At 43.4% G+C, this 16,406-nt stretch overlaps 1 protein-coding gene and 1 pseudogene across 1 annotated transcript in view; both read left to right on the top strand.

The window, feature by feature from the left end:
* Positions 1-195: 195 nt before the first annotated feature.
* KANK1 (KN motif and ankyrin repeat domains 1) overlaps positions 196-16,406 on the top strand; it is a 243,906-nt gene continuing 227,695 nt past the window's right edge. Inside the window, exons 1-2 of the transcript XR_014057303.1 lie at positions 196-385; positions 8,132-8,248. The gene's annotated coding sequence lies outside the window, so the exon portion shown is untranslated. The remainder of the gene's footprint in view (positions 386-8,131; positions 8,249-16,406) is intronic.
* LOC145516352 (large ribosomal subunit protein uL11 pseudogene) lies at positions 4,324-4,835 on the top strand (annotated as a pseudogene).

The following is a 16,406-nucleotide window of genomic DNA, read 5'->3' as shown; positions in this document are numbered from 1 at the left end:
TCTTTCAACCCCTTGGAGCTCAGAGCCTTTGAGGAAAGAAGTATGGCTACAAGTCCTGTCTACATAATTTGTAGGACCTAGTGTAAAATTGTAATGCAGGGTCTCTCATTTTTAAAGTATTAAGAATTTCAAGGCAGTGGCAACAGAGAATTAAGCCAAGCAGGGGTCCTTCTGGGTGTAGTGCCCTGTGTGACCACACATGTTGCACCTTGTGAAGCTGGCCCCTGCTCACCATCCTGATGGAGTGACCTCATGGAAACAGAGATCCCTAGCCAGGTCCTAGCTGTTCTAGCCAAAGGTGTCTGACATGGGAGTGAAGCCGTGCTCGATATCCAGGACTAATTGAGCCTCCTGAGGGGATGCAGGAGTATATGAGTGACTCCAGGTGAGACCAGCCCAGATAGCAGAACCATAAGCAAATATCTGGTTGTGGTTTGAGTAAAGTTAACTAGTCCACTTCCTGAGAGTGGTTTGTTATACAGCAGTAGACACTGAAGAAGGAGGAAAGAAGCACCACGGTGACTGAACACCTGCTGTGCTCCAGGTCCTATACTGGGGCTTTTGTGTGCTGGCTCACCTGACCCATAAAATAGACTGGGGTATGATTGCTGTTGACAGGACAGGCTCCTGCAGTTCCATGGCAGGGGACTGGCCCCACAGTCAATGAATGGCAGAAGCCTAGAATTTGAACCTGATTGGTCCCAAGATCTGTGTAATATCGCCCAAATTAAACAAAAACAGTTTATGGACCTCAGAGACTTTTTAAAGTCTTTATTGGATTTGTTATAGTATTGCTTCTGTTTTATGTTTTGGCTTTTTGGCCAAGAGGCATGTGGGATCTTAGCTCCCTCAACAGGGTTTGAACTTGCATCCCCTGCATTGGAAGGCGAAATCTTAACCACTGGACTGCCAGGGAAGTCTCCCTCAGAGACTTTTGGGTAGGGATCTGACACAGTCTTTCCAAAGTTTCCTCACAGTTGAAATGTTGGGAAATGATCACGTGTGAATGACCCCCAACAGGGCGCCATCACATGACACCTCTATCTTCTACCATAATCCTTATGATCCTTAGGGACCTAGAGATATCCTGAAATGAGGCTTACTCTCGTTTTCTGATAGGGACGATATTAAGAAAGTATGATGTGGTTACCTAGGAGTAGTCACCACTTATCTATGTGTATTATCCCCCAACAAACCTCAGGCATCTGTGGTCATCTGGGAATGCATCCAGGCAATGATCTTGCATCTGAAGGAACAAGAGTTCGTTTCAACATTAGATTAAGTTAGGGTTAATCAAGGAGCTGAAACAGCTGTCCATATATGATGGCATCTAACAAAAAAAGACTTTCTATTTAGGTTATTCACTGTTTTGAATTTTCTTCGCCAAGCCTTCTTGAATGTCATCAAGGGGTGAGTGAGTGTGTAGGTAGGTGCCTGACTGTCTGTCCGATTCTGCCCGTGGGTGGTGAACTCATCATGCTAGGTCAGCCATGAGATCAAGATTAAGTGCTGAGTCAGCCTTAAGTGAAACAGTGACATTCCCTAGCACAGAGGAGAGAAATGTGGATTAGTGTTTATAAGCACAGCTTTGGAATCTAAGACACCAAGGTTCAATTCCTAGTCCTGCCTCTTACTTACTAGTGATTGGAATGGGCTGAATGTTTGTGTCTCCCCATCCCACCATTCATATGTTGAAACTCTAACCCCCAATGTGATAGTATTCAGAGGTTGGGGCATTTGGGTTCATGATCATGAAACAATCGTGAGTATGATTAGTGTCCTTATAAAAGGGGCCCGAGAGAGCCCTCTCACTCTCTTTCTGCAGTGTGAGGATACAGTGAGAAGTATGCACGCTGCAGCTGGAAAAGGGTCCTCACCAGATACTGAGTCTGTCCTGCACCTTGGTCTTGGACCTCTAGCCTCCAGACTGTGAGAAATCCATTTCTGTTGTTTATAAACTACCCTGTCTATGGTGTCGTAGTCATACTATTTTCTTATAGTAGCCCAAATGGTCTAAGAGATGTTGGGCAAACTGATGAACTTTGTAAGCCTTAGTTCTCACCTGTCTATAAAACGAGATGCGTAAGGACTAAATGAGACAAGATAACCCATGTGACATATTCAACAAGGGGCCAGGCCTAGAACAAGGACTTCATACATTTCAGCTGTTGTTTTACTGGCTGAGCAAAAGAGGGTAAACACAGGCATCCTTTGACTCCTCTCTTTCCTCCAAGTCTTTTCTCTGAATGTGTATGAGTCTAGTTTCTGCCCACTCTCTCCAGCATCTGCCATTTTGCTGTCCCCTATCGCTTCTCATCCCCCTTTTCTCTGTCACCACATCCCTTCAGCTTCCTGCCCTGAATTGGGGTTGAGCACAGGAGAGATCAGAGGAGGACAAAAGGCAGAGAGACCTTGGTGTTAGGGTGAGAGTGCAGCACTCTGGGGCTGTCTAGACTTTCCCATCTCTGATGAGATTCCCAGGATTCCTAATATTAGGAGAAACCTCAGCACTAATTTGGAGAAGGCAATGGCACCCCACTCCAGTACTCTTGCCTGGAAAATCCCTTGGACGGAGGAGCCTGGTGGGCTGCAGTCCATGGGGTCGCGAAGAGTCAGACACGACTGAGCGACTTCACTTTCACTTTTCCCTTTCATGCACTGGAGAAGGAAATGGCAACCCGCTCCAGTGTTCTTGCCTGGAGAATCCCAGGGACGGGCGAGCCTGGTGGGCTGCCGTCTATGGGGTCGCACAGAGTCGGACACGACTGAAGCGACTTAGCAGCAGCAGCAGCAGCACTAATTTAATATCCAAACCCCTCTTTTATGGATGAGGAAACTAAACCATAGAGAGGACCCACGTTGTTGGCCAAGCCTGAGCAAGAGTCCAAGTCTCCTGATTACCATCCAAAAGAAAAGAAGGCCAACCCCATGTTCCCATCTCAGCCATGAGCTCCTGCCTTCCCAAAGCACTTCACTTACTTTCTTGCTCACCTGTGGAAATATCAAATTGTACCAAGATTTTAACCACAATGGATTTTCATCTGTGTATAATAAAATGCTGCTGGGACATCAATACAAATAATAAATAATACTTATTGCCTTCCTTTTGAGGGCTTATTATTTTCTAAGCAGTGTTTAATGGATTTTTTTTCTTTTTTGTCTTTTAAGGTTTTACATTTGTAGTATCAGAATAAATGCTTGACTTTTGAGCCAAAGTAAGTGAAAGCAAAAAACACAAAAATGAGTTTTTTAAAGTTTTTTCCTCCAAATTAGTACAAGCCACCTTTCTCAGCCCCAGTTTCTCATCTGTTCAATGGAGGTATGAACAGCTATAGGGTTATTGGCTGACGTTAAGCATTCAATGGGCTTCCCAGGTGGCTCTAGTGGTTAAGAATCCACCTACAAATGCAGGAGACATAAGAGACTTGGGTTTGATCCCTGGGTCGGGAAGATCCCCTGGAGGAGAGCATGGCAACCCACTCCAGTATCCTTTCCTAGGAATCCCATGGACAGAGGAATCTGGTGGGGTCCAAGGGGTTGCAAAGAGTTGGACATGACTGAAGCAACTTAACATGCATGCAAGCATTCAATAAACAATATTATTATTCCATTTTGCAGTTTTGGCAGGGGTTGTCAGGGAGTTTGCGTCATAGGTGAAAAAGCAAATGATATCATGGAAAGTCTGAAAAAGTATAATAAGAATAATATATTTGAATATATTATTCTCTTTTATACTCTGTGAATGACATTCCCCCTGATGAGTTGAGGTATCGCTGTGCCTCAGGGATGATTGAGATTTTTTATGGCAGGAATGCAAAAGGAAAAAAGTGTTTAAGTCAAGCTTTTGACTTTGAGATTTGAGTTTCTGGGAAAACAGTCTTTATAAGCCAGAGGTTGTAGAAAAAGAAAAAGACCTTATAAATTCCTATCATTCCCATTAACAATATCAAGAGTCAGAAGATTGGACCTGAACTCTTAGCCAAGGGTACAGAGAACTGAGATTTGACATAAGAGTTGTTCTTGCTGCACAGAAAACATGGGTTGTTTTTCCTTTCCAAACTAAGAGTTTTCCAGAAGAAGGTAAGACAGAGGTCAGAGGAGGAAAAATTATTCATGTGTGTCCTGGTTTATCCATTCAAGGCTGAAATCACAGGTGGTAGATAAACTGAGGGAAGGCAGCCACCCTGAAAAGACAAGGGAACTGCACTCTGCTCCTTGTGAAACTCAGCCAAGGGACCCTCACACAAGTGGCCCCCATCAACCTGTACAAGAGAGGAGAATGAAAGTACAGAATGAGACTTTCAACATTCGGAAGAAGCCGAGATGCAACTCTTTCCTGATATCTCATATTTGGGTTCATCATACACCGGTAATCCTCACTGTGCTTCCAAGTTCAACCTCAACCAGCACAAAGTCATAAACCTGGGGTACACTGATGGGGAAGTTGGTGCCATATCTGCCCTGGCCTTCAAGATTGGCCCTCCAGTCTCTTAAAAGGATAAAGACATTCTCAAGCCAACCAATACCTGAAAGATTAAGGCTTACAGTGAACAGTCAGTCCAGATAAAAGTGGTACCTTCTGCCTCTTCCCTTATCATCAAAGTCCTTATGAGATATCCAGAGACAGAAAGCAGCAGAAAAACATTAAACACAGTGGAAATAGCACTTTTGATGAAATTGTCAACATTGCTAGATAAATGCAGTACCAGTCATTAGCCAAACAACTATCTGGAACCATTAAAAGAGATCCAGGGGCCTGCAGTGTTGGTGGCCAGCAAGTTCATGACATCATAGATGACATCAACAGTGGTACAGCAGAATGCCTAACTTGTTAAGAACTACAAGGTTGGGCTCGCTGACCAGCCTAAGCCATGACAAGATGAGGGATGTGGCTGAGACACCAGGTCATCTGAGACTGTGTCAACTGAAGAAAAACACACAACTTACAAGTTGCAAGTTATGTTTTATTCAGGGAGCTCACTAAGGACTATAGCCCAGGAGACAGCCTCTCAGATAGTTCTGAGGAATTACTCTAAAGAAGTAAGGGAGGAACCAGGATCTAAAAGAGTCTCGCTGAAATCAAAACACAACATGTAGATTACTGCTAATCATGCACACACACAAAACATCTCAACTTAATGATTTTAGTGGTTTTCTTTGGGAAGACACAAAATTCTGGGCCCATGAAATTATCCCTCAGATATGCATCTTAGGTATCTAGGGCCATTACCCTATTTTTCTCCATCCTAAATTCCCCCCAGGGTGCACTGTCAGGATCAGCTACAGTGGCTGATGACTTGATGGCATGGAAACATTCTTTGTTTACTGAAGTGACAGGCAACATCTTTTTTTGTCTGCAGCTGGGAGAAAGTCATAAGGGGAGACCCTCCAGCCCTGACTGAGCTAGACAGAGCCACAACTTCCCCAAGCACAGAGACCAATAGTGCAATCAACCAGGTACCCAGCTGCTGCTGCTAAGTCACTTCAGTCGTGTCCGACTCTGTGTGACCCCATAGACGGCAGCCCACCAGGCTCCTCCGTCCCTGGGATTCTCCAGGCAAGAATACTGGAGTGGGTTGCCATTTCCTTCTCCAGTGCAGGAAAGTGAAAAGTGAAAGGGAAGTCGCTCAGTCATGTCCGACTCTTAGCGACCCCATGGACTTCAGCCTACCAGGCTCCTCCATCCATGGGATTTTCCAGGCAAGAGTACTGGAGTGGGGTGCCATTGCCTTCTCCAGAGGTGTTACTAAAAATGTCAGTGCCGGCAGTCTCAGGTTAGGCTACCATAACAAAAGACCATAGACTGGATGGCTTACACAACACAGTTATTTTCTGACAGTTCTAGAAGCTGGAAGTCCAGGATCAAGGTTATCAACTGATTCAGTCCCTGGTGAGAACTCCCTTCCTGGCTTGTAGATGGCAGTCTTCTCACTGTGTGTTCACATGATCTTTCCTTGGTTTGTGCGTGCAGAGAGAGTCAGCAAGATCTCTCATTCTTATAAGGCCACTAAACCCCTGATGGGTGGGACTAGCCCCACCCATCTTACCTCATCTAAACCTAATTGCTTTTTAAAAATAATTTTATTTTTCACTTAATTTTTATTTATTTTACATTTATCTTTCATTGTGCTGGGTCTTCATTGCTGTGCACAGGCTTTCTGTACTCGCAGAAAGCAGGGGCTACTCTCTAGTTGCAGTGCATGGGCTTCTCACTGTGGTGGCTTCTCTGGTTGTGGAGCATGGCTCTAGCACCCAGGCTTCAGTCATGACAGCAGGCAGGCTCAGTTGTTGTGGCACACGGGATTATTTGCTCACGGCCTGTGGAATCTTCCTGGACCAGGAATTGAACCCGTGTCCCCTGCTTTAGCAGGTGGACTCCTATCCACTATACCACCAGAGAATCCCTAACCATAATTACATTTTAAAGGCTGCATCTCCATATACCAGTACATTGGGAGAGTTAGGGCTTCAACATATGAATTTGGGGTGGGGGCACAAATAGTTCATGACCCCAATCCTGATCACAGGTGTACACATCTAAAACTCACTTGCTCCTGTTGCCTTAAGCACCTGCCCCTGCAATGCACCAACGCACCGTCTTGGAAAGGAGGGCAGGACACAATACAAGAGTAGCAATTTACCTTAAAACAAAAACAAAGCAACTCCTTAAAACCTTTTCCTTAACAAAGAGACTAAGATACAGTTAATGGTCAATATAAAGGAACCCAGTGATGAAGATTTGGTCACTTGTAGAAAACAAATAAGCTACATTTACTTTGTACACTGAATGTAGTTTGATAAATTTTTTACCCCATTATATGAAGGGGAAAAAAATTAACCATAACTCTACCATGCTAAACATCCATTACATCTTCAAGTATTTCTTTTCTGGTTATTTTGTGTGTGTACAATTATTTTAAATAGCTGTGATCATACTGTTCACATAATTTTATATGATGCTGCTTGTAAAATTCATCAAAATCACTTTTCTATGCTGCTCTGTGGTCCTCCTAATTATTAATGCTAATGAATGCATACGGTGTTAGTTAAAATTTTGCAGTTGCAAACAACAGAAAGCCAACTCCAACAAGCATAAGGAAAATGGAAATTTAATGAAAAAATACAGGGCTTACTTTCTGAACTGTGAGAACCAGGCAGCCCTGAGAACCTGAGTGTTGGGGGCCAAGAGCTTGAGGTCACAAGAGTTCTCCACTGTTTGTCTCTTTCCAGACTTCTCCACATGATGTGGGCCACAAACCTGAAAATGTGGGGATCAATCATGCAGCTTTCCACCAACAAGGGAGGACAAAGTCTTTTCTGCAGAAAAATCTAAGGGAAAATCTTTGACCTGGATTAGATCATATGTCCATCCTTGACCAACCACTATGATGAAACAGAAGGGATGCAATGGCCTCTCTGAGTTGATTTTCTACTCCTGTAGTGGGCAGAAGAGGGAAGATAGAATCTGTTAATAGAAGAAGGGTAATTCATGTCTACAACCCATAAATAATTTGAACAGCCTATTGTGGGCTTTTGTTGTTTATTTATTCGACTGTAGTTGAGGCATGTTGAATCTTCTATCTTCATGGCAGCATGTGGGATCTTTAGTTGCAACATGCAGACTCTTAGTTGCAGCATGTGGGATCTCGTTCCCTCACCAGGGATCAAGCCCAGGCCCCCTGCATTGGGAGTGTGGAGTCTGAGCCATTGGGCCAGCAGGGAAGTCTCCCAACCTATTGTTTTAACATTTAGATTGTTTCTAATTATTTTTGCTGTTTGAAATTATACTAGTTAAGTCATTTGTGTTTAGACTTCCTTTTCTTTGAGATTTTTTACTTGCAAGAGAAGGGAATTCATGTGTGCCGTGAGGCTAGACACATAACTTCGTGTCCTTTGTCCCATTTTCCAAGTGGAAAGGAGAGGCTTAAGGTGATTCAGTTACTAAGTGATACTGACTTGAGAACTTTCATCTTGATTAAGATCGACGGTTCAGCACAAATTGCAAAGGATAATACTTTCTAAAAGTATACAAGAAAAGCTGTACAGGATAAAAACGTATTAGGTTTTTGTGAAGACTCCAGCTGAAGGAAAAGAGAAAAATTCTAATGATCTTCCATCTCCCCCACCATAGCCACGCCATGCTTCCCAACCTTTGGCTTTACTACAAGGAGGTTCTTGACAATACTGTGTTCAGAAGCCAATACCACATCCTCCTGTCTCTACTTGCAAGAAAATAACTGGGCTCCCAGTAAGTATAATTGGTGTTAACAGTGATTTATTATATACCTAGTTCTCCAGATGTAGAAATTCTTCACATAGGAATTATTTTTTCCTGAAAACAAAAATATGGAATTTCTTCCTGCTCATCGGGTTATAACAGGTTTGCAATCCACTCTGTCAAAACTAGAACCAAAACCTGTGACAGAGTTCCCTTAAGACAGAGAGAAACACGAAAAAAAACACATTCCATCTGGTAAATAATTGCTGGGATTGCATTCCTGTGCATTCAGGCATGAGCTAACCTCTGTTCAGCAAGAGGCCGTGAAAACCTCTGGGCCTAACGGGGCATGGCAGATAAGATCTACTTAGATCTCTCCCATCCTCAAATTGTAGCCCTCTGAGATCCTGTTGCATCCAAGACTCTCAATGCCCCCACAGTCAGATGAGCTAGACAGATATACAGTTATTGCAAGATGATGAAGAAAATTCAGTCTTAAGTACAAAAGGCCGGATGGACACATACAGCCAGTATTCAGCAAGAGTGAAGAGGGTTATTTGCCAAGGTCATTTTAAGATGATCAGGGTTGCAGAACAAAGTTAAATTAAGTTACCTGTCAGCTTCCTGAAGAACAAGCTGGAAAATATATCTAAAAGGCTATACCAGTCTAGAGATAGAGTGCTTGGGAATGGGAAATGGCCTCAACAGTTGACAGTGAGCTACCAAGAATTTAAAGTAGTTAATTTGTAGCAGGTTAATTTCAACTGTCAACTCTAAGTCATGACTTTTACTGAGAAAGAATTCTAGAAGCATTCTTCCAGGAGAATAGGCAAGGAGAGCCACGTATTAGACATGTTGTAGGGAGAAAAGATCCAAGAATTTGGAGATCTGGGCTCAGATTAAGGGTCACAGACTCAAATGTCTAGAGATCTGGCTGATAAATTGTGTGAAATTTTAAAGCATTGGCCCAGGCAAATAACGCATACCTACAGGATTTAGCCTGTGGGTCGAGAGGACAGGTTGCTACTCCTGTACTAAAAGATCTTTGAGCCTTCTTTGACTTCTGGGTTCTGTTGTATGTGGAAAGAATGCCCTTTTATCTAAGAGCCAAACACTTGTGTTAACATTTGTGGTAAGAGGAGGAAGGGTTGCTTAGTAGTGTAAAATATGGTCTCCAACTCTACAACTCAAAAAAGCTTTAAAACAAAATGTGCTCATACATATCCCCTGGTGGCTCAGACAGTAAAGAATCGGGCTGTGATGTGGGAAACCTGGGTTCAGTCCCTGGGTCAGGAAGATCCCCTGGAGGAGGGCATGGCAACCCACTCCAGCGTTCTTGCCTGGAGAATCCCCAAGGCTAGAGGAGACTGGCGAGCTACAGTACATGGGGTCGCAAAGAGTTGGACATGACTAAGTGACTAAGCACACAGCACATGCTCATGCAAAGTCAACTAACAGTTCCAGACACAACTCCAAAGTCCTATAGCCACTCAGAGGAAGTATTGCCAGATTGATCATCTAGATTGGTCCTCAAAGAGGCACAGAATATCCAAGGCTTGATCTGAGCATAAAATGATAAACAACATTGAGATAAATGGAGAGTAGAGAGTTGTTAGGTGGTAAGAACAACCCCTCCTCCTGCCCCCAAGAAAGCCAAAAGGCAAGAGGTGGGCAGGGAGTGGGGAGAGTACAGAAGGGAGGTCCTTGGATCCTAGTATTCTCTTCTGAGGCTGGGCCCTGCTCCTCCTCAGCCTCCAACCTCTCCCTTACTAGGACCTGAAAGCTTTCCCTGGGGCCCCAGTTCCTTTAGCTGGGCCCCACTGCCTGCAGCTGGAGCCCTTAGAACTTTCCTTGTATTGCCTGTTGCATACCCCAGCTCCACTGCCTGTTTGCAGACTGTCAACAGGCTAACCAGCCACATGTTGGACAGTTACCCCTGATGCTAAGCCAAGGCAAATGAGTTCAAGTAAAGAGGGTAAATCTAAACCTTGCCAATCAGAAGTGAGGAGGCAGAAACCCTCTTGAGAATTTGAATTTGGCTTTGAAACGACTTAGTGTTTATAGCAGGCGCTTGGTGCTATGTTCATTGCCAACAGTAGCTAACAGTGACTAATTGCCCAGAAGGTGCCAAAACCTGTGCTGAGCTCAGTGTATGCACGCTGTCACTTGCTCCTCACAACAACCGCTAAGGTGGAGTCCTTTATTATCCTGGCTTTAGTGATGAGTAAATTGAGCCTCAGGGGAGTAAAATAACTTGCCCCAAGTCATCCAATCAATGAGAAACACAGATTCCAACACAACACCTCTGTCTCCAGAAACTGACTAAACGGTTAACCATCACAAAGTACAACTTTCCTGTTCCTGTACCATTACTGTGGATGTGTAAACACGCACTCCACTTCCAGAGACATCTGCTGGCCTATTATTAGATGGAAGCGTCCACCACCTCCCAAACAAGACATCCACTTGATATGGAAATTTGTATCACTAGTTCTCCAAATCCTGCACATTAGCATCACCTAGGTAGGTTAGGTTTAGTTGCTAAGACATGTCCGACTCTAGAAACCCCATAGACTGTAGCTCTCCAGGCTCCTCTGTCCATGGAATTTCCCAGGCAAGAATATTGGAGTTGGTTGCCATTTCCTTCTCCACGGGATCTTCCCTTCCCAGGGATCAAACCCAGGTCCCCTGCATTGCAGGCAGACTCTTTACAAACTGGCCTTCCCTGGTAGCTCAGATGGTAAAGAATCTGCCTGCAATGCAGGAGACCTGGGTTCAATCCTCAAGTCAGGAAGATCCCCTGCAGAAGGAAGTGGCAACTCACTCCAGTGTTCTTGCCTGGAGAATCCCATGGACAAACCGTGGGGTCTCAAAGAGTCAGACACAACTGAGTGACTAACACTTTCACTTTCTTTACAAACTGAGCCACCAGGGAAGCCTAGCATCACCTGGGACACTTAAAAAAAAAAACATACCATGGATGCCTCAACCCCAGCCCCTAGAGCACGGTCACCACCACGGGTCACCATCTGAGGGGAGCTGACTCCTCAGCGGTAGTCAGTGACTGAAGAATAACATAACCGATGCAAGAATAGGATCTAGTACCTGCACATAATTGTAGAGATGATTTTAATTGAACACTAGACCATAAATTAAATGTTAATGATTTCTAAATCAAATGTGGTTTAAAATTAATTAAATACTTACAGCAAGAAGCTTACTTGTTAATTCATTAAAGTCAAGATCACACTTACTCAGATAATTCCAACCATCCAGCAGCTTCAACTGCTTTTCTATCTCCTTTAATTAATTTCTCTCAAAATACATATAAGCACATAACAAAACCATCATTTTATCAGGTTATACTATTAGCTTTAAAATTTTATAAGCAAGCCTGGTGGTTATTTGCACAAATGCTGGAGTTCTGAGTTCTGATAAAGGATGTCAACCATGTAAATTCACCACCTATGATTAAACAGTTGTTGTTATATTTAAAATCAAGCTAAGAAAAAGAATGTGTATATATATATATATATACATATATATATATATAATTGAATCACTGTTGTATACCATATATGCACTATACTATATGGCATGCTATAAGTGGTATGCAATGATGGTTAGGTCCCTAGTCCTACACCTAGAAGACTCATTGATCCAGAAGGAGGCTGAAGTTTATGGTTTCTTATGCAAACAGAAAAGATGTTCTTCCTGCTTCCCATGCAGACCTCCTGACAGCACAGGATAGAAGAGGGGCCTGGGCAGGCACTTCTGACAACTTGTTAGCACTTTCCAAGGTTTAAAGGCAAATGCTGTTCAGAGCCAGACAGCTCACCTGCAGGTGTGAAATAACTGGTTTACCACTGTAAGGAGTGCTGAAATTCGGTGTGAATTTTACCTGCCCTGTGGAGGTCATCCAATTCATTAAAAATAACAACACTGACAATGTGCTACTGGCCAGACAGGCCCACCTGTGTACCTATGCAGCTGGTGGGCTGTCAGCTTGCACCCCTGGGGCCTCTCCTCTGCTTCTGCACAGGTGAGCTGCCAGCAGCCACTTCCCCTTCCAAGGGTTTCAAGGACACTGGCCATGACAGTGAAGGGGGCTGCAGGCCACAGCCAGACTGGTTAGAAGCAGATAGGCAGCTTCAAGTGGCTTAAGAAGCCCACCTTACAGGCAGACAGCCCCTACTCCAAGCCCAGCACCCCTCTGACTTCCTCCGAGGCCTAAATTCACTCCTCTGAGTCAATTTGCTCCCATCTATGTGGCTAAGATGATCTACCCTTTGAGCAGGTTGTGAGGAATAAAAGCACAGTGGATGCAGGCCGCTCAGCTCAGTGCCTCCACCTGAGTAAGCGCTTCAGATGGGTTGACTTGTGTCTGATTTTGCTATTCTTCCACGAAGAAGAGCCTCAAGCACTGTCTGCTTCTGTGCCCTGGAAGATCACTTAATCTGGAGCCATCCAGTTCATTCTAATCCATTACCTCATCCCTCCTTTGGACCCACAGTCGCAAGCATTGAGAATCAAGTCTGAAACAGATAGTGAGAAGTGAGATAAGGGTGTAATATGACAAAAAAAAAAAGAGTGGAGGATTTGTTTCTGGCTGTTCCCAGGGAGCATGGGGCTGATGGCTCGCCTAGTGGGGCACAGAGAAGTGTCGCCAGCTTGCAATGGCCTCAGTGAGCGCTGGGCAGCACCCACACTCGGTCCACACGGCAGGAAATGATGGATGTTGAGCCCCAAGAGAAGGGCTTTCTGGGTTTAACTGGGGACATCTCTAATTTCCAAGAATGAGAATCCAGCATGTGTGGTTCATCATCCCACCTTGGCACTTGTCATGGAAAAGTCAAGAAGAACAAAAGTTAGGCCTCACAAGACAGGCATGTATCTGTGGTTTGGCTCATGACAGGCCCAAGTTTGAGTTCAGTGAGACCCTGAAAGCCTGGACTGGTCCTAGATTAACTTTGGTCCTTGGGCCTTATGCAACAAAATCCATTAACCCAGTTTTCAACTGGGAAACCACTCTCTCTGCACCCTCAGTCCCTTTGCTTTGGATGAAACTGACTTTAGCCCTATCTTCATCATATGGGTGTGGTATTCAGGCCGGGCTGCCCTGAGCATCACATCCCTCTGACCTGGTGGTAGATTCAGAAATGGGTGTGTGACACTATCAGAGCCAGAGAGATAAAAGGGAAGTCTGTTCTATTGAAGTGTAACTTACATACCATGAAAGTCACCCTTTTGAAGTATATAATTCAATGATTTTTAGTAAATTTATAGAGTAACCATCAGAACAGTCAAATGTTAGAACTTTTCCATAATTCCCAGAAGATCTCATGCCCCTTTGCAGTCATAAGGAGATGTTAGCTGAGGAGTTTGTGGAGGTTCCCACATTCCTTTGGGCTGGGCCTGTTTGCAGTAATGATGACCAGAACCTGGAGCTATAAGGTACCATCACAAAGAATCTGAGAATGAAGCACTACCTACGGAAGGGAGAACTAAGGGATGGGGAGAAACTGGGTCCTGAGGTCCGTGGTTGAGACTGATCAAGGCCAGTCTGAAACCAGTCCTTCCCCCGGACTTTCAAGTCATATGAACCAACAAGGTCCCATTTGTCATAAGCCAATTTGCTTGGTAGTTTTCCATCTTTTGCAATGAGAAAAATCCTCAACTGGCTCCAAAAATGATTGACCAGACTCTAGTGACTATAGTTGAAACCTTTATTAAGTGGATATTCAGAAAGAAATGCCCACCTTCAGATCTGTTGTAATTCCAGAATTGTTTTACCTTTGACTAAAGAGACATTTTTCAATTGAGGATTCAGCCCTACAAAGGTAGATTTCTTAACCAGGATACATAGCAGAACATGAAAAAGTTCTTGACTCTGTGTAACCTTGAATTTGATTCTGTCTTTCCTCCTCAGATCATCACCATTGTCATCATCATCAACATTGCCATTACCTTTTATAAGGTGTTTAATATATATTCTAAGCATTGTGTAAATATTAAATCACTTTATCTTCACAAGCACTCTATGGGTAGGTACTATTATTATTCCCATTTTATAGAAGAGGAAATTGAGGTCTAAAGAGGTTAAGTAACTTGTTCAAGGTCATACAGCTTGTGAGTAAGTAGCAGAAGCAGGATCCGAATGCAGCCATGCTGGCCAGAGGAGCCATGCTCTTAATCAGTGTGCTATGATGTCGCTTGTAAATTAAAATTAACCTAACATCAGCTTTTAATCAGAGTTACATTGGTTTTTCATGCGGAGGCACTACCTTTTTTTTCCTGAACTTACATTTTATCCATTATTAAAATAAAAAGCAAACAAAACCTCCACATTTTTCCATAGTTTATATGCTGTTCAGTTACATAAAACAATTTTTATCCACCTGATTTCAAGGACCCATAGACTTTTGTGCTTCTTACAATTTTGTTCTGTTCTTCTCAATACATATTGCAAATAAGGGTTAATTGTGGCAAAAGTTTTATTTTAGGGACTTTTTATGATGAAAAACTTTGTGCTCTGTTTTATGAATTTCCATTGATAATGATATAGTAATTGATATTTAATATCAGAATTTAACATGAAATTTTACATTTCATATCAGTTGATTGACAAAAAAGTGAAAGACTTGGAATTTAGCAGCCTTCTTCTGGAAACAAATATACATATGAAAAGTGACATAAATCTGTCTTCTCTGATTTTTTGAAACCACACGGAACATGTGAAGTACTTCAAAAGCCCTGAAATGCCATATAAATGTAACAACATACTATATTCTTTAATGTTTTCACACACATTGTCTCAGTTGGTCCTTACTTGTCATGTGATTGGACAAGGATTATCTGGTGTATAAGCATTGTTATTTGTAATGCAGTACCATGGATGGCATTTATTTTTATCAGTCCATAGGAGAATGAATTTATTTTTATGTTGGAGAATGCCAGGATAAAGGTGATCTTTTAGAGAATTCAACAGGTGTGTGCATATAGGATGGTTGCGAGGATGGGTAGAGATTAAAGATAGAAAGAGAGGTTTAGGAGGCTGCTCTTGCAGAAACCTCAGATGCATTTGTGTTTAAATAAAGTCTATACCAGTACTTGGGCTTCCCTGGTGGTTCACGGTAAAGAATCTGCCTGCAATGCAGGAGATGTAGATTTGATCCCTGAGTCAGGAAGATCCCCTGGAGGAGGGCATGGCTACCCACTCCAGTATTCTTGCCTGGAGAATTCCATGGACAGAGGAGCCTGGCGGGCTACAGTCCGTGGGGTCGCAAAGAGTTGGACATGACTGAGCGACTAAGCACACACGCATTCCAGTACTTAAGACTGACTTGGATCTCAGGGGGTAACAGAAGTGTCAAGTTTTAATACCATTGTTAAAATCAGCGAGTCATCAGTAGGGCACTGGAGAGCATAAAGGGAGTGGTAAATAACTGGAAAACAATGGTATGGGTTTGCTGGAGGGTGCCAGTGTGATCTGGAGGAAATGATGGTGGTGGAAGTTGGACAATTATCCTCGGCAAGTCTGAGAAGTCTTCAAATGATGGAGGTGGTTTAGAATTGGGCTCTAAATGCCCGGCTAGTGATCCCTCACTGCAAGAGGCAGCTTGAATGTAAGGCTCAGTGAGGCACAGATGTCAGTAACCTCTGCCAGTTTTAATTTTCTAATTCTTGTGGAATTTGCATTTCACTCCCTAAAAAAGGGTGTGCCTACTTTGGGGACTCATGCAAATTTGACAAGGAGTCAACATCTTCCCCATCCAACCTAGGCCCCACTTTCCCAAGCTCTCATCTCCAGGTTCCTTTTTCTGTGGCCCAGCATGATTTCATAGTTATCTTATAAGGAAATGGTCCAGCAAGGCCACTAACTCCCTGTGAACTCAGTACTAAACTAATCATTCTGCTCCACGAATTCCTACAAATCTGGGGATGCGCTGGAATGTGAATCTTGGTAACTTGTGTGCATTTCAGTTGAGGTTTTGTTTTCGTTTTTTGCCATTAATAGTCTATGTTCACACTGTCCCATGTGGTGGGGATGTGGAGCCTGAGAGGAGAGGAGGGCAGTGCTCCTGGGGAGGGAGAGGCTTTGGAGTAGGCAGAGGTTAGAGCCTCACCAGCCACAGTAAGTGTCTTCAGCCTTTACTGCCTATTCAGGCTGGAAGAAGAAAGAATGAAA

This window comes from Giraffa tippelskirchi, chromosome 1 (assembly GCF_054371585.1).
Source record: "Giraffa tippelskirchi isolate mGirTip1 chromosome 1, T2T-mGirTip1v1.2.pri, whole genome shotgun sequence".
Lineage (NCBI taxonomy): Eukaryota > Metazoa > Chordata > Mammalia > Artiodactyla > Giraffidae > Giraffa > Giraffa tippelskirchi.
The sequence above is the reverse complement of the archived record's forward strand: the minus strand, read 5'-3'. Positions and strand labels throughout refer to the sequence as shown.